We start from the raw sequence: 6,081 nt of genomic DNA, 5'->3' as shown, positions 1-6,081 counted from the left end.
AAATTAGCACCAGCCAAATGCTGGTAAAATATTGCAGTGGCTGGTAGATTTCAGACACAAGATAATGATTTACTATTGAGTAGCTGGTGAATTTGAACATTTGCTTTTGGTGGTGGTGTTGAGTGTACTAAAACATCAAAACATGGATTGAAGTTACATAAAACCATAAAACATACAGACAGCACTGTTTGCAAACTGTTAATGATCCAGGCATAATTGCCTTATTTGTCTATAGTGCCTCCCTGTGGGGAAAAAAGCTCAAGGTACAGATGCAAAGGCTGGGAACTGGCAATCAGAAAGATTTTATTAACTATATTTAGTCTGCATCTTGAATAATCATTCTGACTACATTCAGCAGTAGGTTATTTATACATCATATGGAGTATTAGTGTCTTAGAATCATCTGAATGCAAATGACTACAATGTGTAGATTAAAATGTAAGTTTATAGTTTTTAATGTTTTTTAAAGCTTCTTTTCAATTTTCTTCACCACTGGTGATAAAAGAAATCATTTTTGATATTACTGATTATGATGCAGATAACCTCCATTTATTATTCAGATGTGTCGTGGTCAAATGATGACGTGAAAGTAAAATGATGAAGTGAAATAGATTTTGACATATTCTGTCAGTTTACTGAGCTATCCAGGCACCCTGACAAACACTAATCTTAACTCAAAATCTGCTTATTAGCTTTATCCAGAAACTAAATCTGTTGGGTTAAGAGACAATAAAAATATGTAACATAGTACTGTAACACAGCTGCATCTTTCTTTTATGTAGTAATATAATAAAATAGATATACCTTTTATACCATTCTGTATACTATAGATTTTGATCTGCAGAAGTCCAGGTGCTAAGCTGTGGGCAGTTTGCTTAAGTCGATGGACTTCTCTCAGAGTGCTAGAAGGGTTTCTGGACTCTGCTGAGAAAGGACTTGTTTGAAATATTCAAAGACTAATTAAACTCTGGAACTCTTGAGTTGCAAAAGGCCTCTACTGACACTGTTGCCCCAAAAAGCCAGACTTATTGTGTTCCTGAACGCAATGACGGTTTCATATTTTGTTTTTGATTTGGGACTTGATGTTGGACTGTTATCCATTGATCAAGAGAAATCTTTTGAGATTTGATTGTGGTTATTTGTTTTTTATGGACTAAGTTGTTTTTCTCAGGAGCTTCTGTTTTGTGAAAGGTTTTGGGTGGACTCAGCTGGCCTGTCTCTGACAGTCTCTCTCAGACAGGTTCTAACAGTTTTTACCATAGGACAAATGGTATTTTAGATGACACTCAAAGAGAAGCTGGCATTATACAAACAGGTGTCCTCTGCAAAGGGTAACTGGTCCAAGTGTGAGGGCTTTGCACTGGGACAGACTACAGTGGAGCGGAGAGGGGATGAAGTGTGTCTTTGTGGGGAAACAGTGACTGCCAGAGTAAAAACTGTGAAGGTCTTAGTGCTCCATTGTGTAGATGGACTTGGGTCCAGTCACAGTTGTGCTACTGGGAGAGGATTCTGGTTGTTAATAATCTGACTCCCTCCATGGTCTGTCAACTGTTCACATATGGACGAATAGTATGGACCTAAGACAAGTCCTTTTTTACCAATCTGTCCTTTGCCCATCCATGGAGCATTGTTTTTAAAATGTTAGGAGAGACAGTTCTCAACTGTACAGTAATGTATGGGGATGTAAGGGAAGAACCCAGTCATACAGTGCAGGATGCTGAGGTGATTGGTGCACTTTGCTGTTTATAGAGAAATGTTGGGGGCAGAGTCCGTGGATGATCAGCCTGACTTTCCATTACTGTCCATCTGTGCCTCAGTGGAGGAGCAGGTGGAAGAAAACTGGGCTCTTCTATCAATTCATACACCAGAGCTACCAGACTTGTCTCAGGTGTCAAAGAGAGCCCTTTACGACTGTGAAGGATCTGAAAGAAGGGCCTCTGGCTGAGGTTCTGGAGTTGAGGTGGCATCTGCCAGAAGAAGCTGGAGGTTCCCATACAAACCTCCCATAGAGAAACAACCTACTGTTGGGGAAACTAGTTTGTTGTTGTTTTAATGAGTTATGAGATTAGATAGGTGAAAGAAGACAAGACAGACCTTACACGCTGTGTGGCCAAAAAACAGAAACCAAACACACAAAAAAGGACAAAACAATAAATAAAAAATAAACAAGGGTTAGGTTTAAAATAAATGATATGGGTACAGTGCAGCTAATTGTAAAGGATTCCAGTGTGTGTGTGTGTGTGTGGTTGTAGGTGTGTGTAAGTACTAAGGAAGCAACAAGGGCAAGTGGTGTATTAGCGGAAGATAAAAGAGGAAAAGAACAAGAAGACAGAAAAAAAGGCAGACAAGTAAATACGGGGAGGAAATACAAAAGAGCAAAAGAAAAGAAAGAAAGATAAGAGCGAGGAGAGAAGCTACTTTGAAAGCATAGCTCTGCAAGCTACCAATTACTTTACACTGGAAAAAGTTGAACAACAGCAAAGCTACCAACTACATTGTCAAAAAATTATCACACTGAAAATGTACATGTTTTAACAAAATTAAAATGTAATACAAAAAGTCACATGCAAACTTTTTCAGTTTCAAGGAAGAAATGTACTTATACAAACTATAGTGATTCAAAATGAATGATACACAGATGGATTGGAAGAGAATCAGTTGAAATGATAGACAAGACCAAAAGGTTTTTCTCCATAAAACTTTATTGTGTATTGTATTGTATTTTTGGGTTGAAAAATAAATGTTTACTGTAAACAGAAGGAAGACTCAATTTTTTGAACTGTTACTCTACTAAGGCCAAAGATCCAACTCTTTATCAGTTGACTCATGTTAATTGCAGCCTACCTGTGTACAGGTGCTGACATGAACCTACTTCCTACCACCAGTGATGACACAACTATGACTCATGACACGCACGTGAACTCAAGAGAGCAGTTTCTGGATGAATGGGTGACCTTTCGACCAAAGTGTACAGTAGAACGGGATGGTAAAGTAACCTGCTGAAAGCTGATGTGTCAAGCCGGTCAGATGTAAGGCTGTGGCCGGAAATAATGATGATATTTGTAAATAAAAGCCTCGCTGTAGAGAAGAAACCACATATGGAAGCCCATTTCGGCCAATGTGACGGGGGATAAAAGGATTCTGTAAGTCATTATAATGACAAATAATGAGAAGGTTTCTCAGTTTCTTGAGATGCTAAGTCAGTATTTTGAGAAAGTTTCTCATTATAATGACTTACAGAATCCTTTTTTTCTCATCACATTGGCGGAAATTGGCTTTCATATTATTAGTACAAAATACACGTCGCGGAGGTTTATTTTGAGGTAACGTTATATGCCCGGAAGTTGTGAATAGTGCGTATTTGACACGGGGTACGAGCTGACTCCTCTTTGCCACGTTTCACTAAATGACGTAATCTCTCCCGGGGCTTGATAGTTGGCTGTTGCGGTAACGACACACACTCAGCGAGAAGGAGAGAAAGAGAGAAAGAGGCTGGTTAGCTAGACGTTTACTGACACCCCCTGTTTATTCGCTTCAGGCTTATTACGCTTGTAAAACGAGTTATCAGACTGGTTTTAAAGACAAGGCATCTGTAAAATCCAGCCACGTATTTTGTGTTATTCCTCTCTTGGCTAACCAGCTGGCTAATGTTAGCTGTTTCCTGGTTGGAGTTGCAGCCATTTTGGATTTTTACCGACAAACAAGTAGCCGGTCGTGGTTTTGGGAGTAGTGTAAGCTAGCCACCGCTCCCCTTTTCACAACAGCAGTGCTGCTTATCAGACAGGGACAGAGATCCATTTCACAGCAGGGGACACACCGCACAACGAGTCAACAATGAATCCAGAATAGTAAGTATCATACGTTATATTTTCTTTACCAGCTAGCTATGGTTAGCATTTTGCTAGAAAGGAAGTTAGCGCTGGCAAACAACTTACTATTAGCAGTTGAGCAAAGTTAGCGGCTAACATCAGCTGACGTTAGCCTCAGTGTCCACCTGTGCCTGCCTGGTGTATTGTGGACGTTTTCCAGGGATGTCTGTGGAGTGCTGGTGTTAAACACTCATCAGTCGATGGATATTTCTCACAAACAACACAGTGTTCCTGATGTCCTGTGTTCACGCTGGTAGCCAGCTGTTGGGCCAGCGGCAGTGACTGGGTTCGGTCCGCTGCGGTTCATGCTGATGTAAATACAGGACAAAGGTGCATTGTTGGATTTTGACTGCGAGTGTCTTCAACAGTTGTTTTTATTGAGCTAAAATACACTAATGTCAGCAACATCCGCTTGAATTAGCCAACTGAATGAAGAAAACGACCTCCCTTAGTGAATACTAATGAATGTGACTGGACAACAACGGTTAGACAGACGATATGTCTGCTCTGCTGCTGTTGATGCCTCACTGTGTTTGACTGGCTGTTTCCTCGCTGCTCTTAGCAAACATACTGTAGCAGCCATCCGTTGTTTACGTCCACAAATTGGTTTTACCTAGTGTGGAGCATGACTCAGTTTTCAGTCATATGGTTTAGTAATGCTGAAGCAGCCTCTCAGTCATGTGTAGGTCACATGCCATAGGACAAACCGTCGATTTCACCACAGCAGCGTTGAGCAATCGAGCACTTCACCCCCGTCTTTGGTTTCCCATTCATAAATGTTCACTTGGGTGGACTGTAGAAGTACACATTTCCCTTGTTTGGCAAGCTGTTAAACCGTACTCTTAAATCTAACAAAAAATGTCAGTGCTCTAAATAGCGATACTCTATCCCCATTCCTTTCAGCAGACTGCTTAGTTTTGTATTAATGAGTCACCTCCTTGGTATAGATCAGTGTTTTCCAACCTTTTTTCCAAAGATTATTTCCTGTTTGAGGATCTTTTTATACAATTCTGTCTGTATAATGTATCTTTAATCATTTTTAACAATCCTATTGACTTAAAATGCTTCATTTTTGACAGGTTAATTCATTCACTCATTGTTCTATTAGACAATGTACTTAATATTTACTTTTCTTCACAGAAGTGAACCAGATGCTGAGATATAGGCCAACTGAATGTATTTTTTATGTTTTCTTACACTCCTTAAAATCAAGAAGGCCTCGCGACACCCAAGTTGGGAACCACTGGTATAGACTAGATAGTCTTAGGCAAGGTCCAAGATGCTCTTACTCAATAAGAGGGGTGTCAAAATGAAGAGGATGCATCTTTACCCCACATTATGGTCTTGGTCTAGAGTATAATTCAGTATGCTGAATACCAAACAAGCAATTATGGGCCTGCAGGAATTTCTACATTGCACAGCTTGACTAGGATTTTCTGTTGATATGGATACCATGACAACAGACAATAGTTAAGAGAGTCATTTAAATGAGCAGGGTTGAGGGGAGACTCTTCACTCAGTTTGGAGCCCAGATTTGTTCAAACTCTTGGATTTGAACTCTGTTCTGTTGTCACAGTGGTGTTAAGCAGTGTGTGGTCAGCCTTGCACAGGGGCGGCTGTTGTCCACAGTCACAGGCCCAATGAACAGGGAATGACTGGAATTTATTCCAGTTAGAAGAAGTAGAGGAACTGAGGCAGGATCACACTCAGACTGCCAGGCTCAGCTGATGTGTGGGAATGAAGTTGTCTGCCTGTCACTGCCTTCCCTCTACTGATCAAGGGATGTAATGTCAGTAGGTTCACTGCCAAGTGCCAGTTGCTACTTCTACTTGTGGGTTATTACTAATGTCAGACAGATTTCATCATTAGTCTTTGTCTGAATAAACAAGTTCAAGTTTCTTTGCTGGGATTGATTTGTAACCAGGACACTAGCATCCTACTCAAAGCAGGAGGCAGCACATTCTCCTTTACTAAACCTCAAGAAATCCACGTCTCTGAGTTTCACATCTGGAAGTCACAACATGCAGGAGAATTGAAAGGAAAGTGTAGTATTTGTAATTTTTCCGGGGCTTAGGTTTCTTTTTAGGCTTCTTATGAGTGTGCTGCTGCATAGGATCAGTAGGAAGAGGAAGCAACAGAACAAAGCTGAACAGTAGCACATCTTTGAATGTTAGAAAGTTTGTATAGCTGCACACACAGATATTGCGCTCTC

This window comes from Morone saxatilis, unplaced genomic scaffold (assembly GCF_004916995.1).
Source record: "Morone saxatilis isolate NCDOM2014 unplaced genomic scaffold, NCSU_SB_2.0 Contig19, whole genome shotgun sequence".
In the NCBI taxonomy this organism is placed as follows: Eukaryota; Metazoa; Chordata; class Actinopteri; family Moronidae; genus Morone; species Morone saxatilis.
This window is presented reverse-complemented; position numbering follows the sequence as displayed.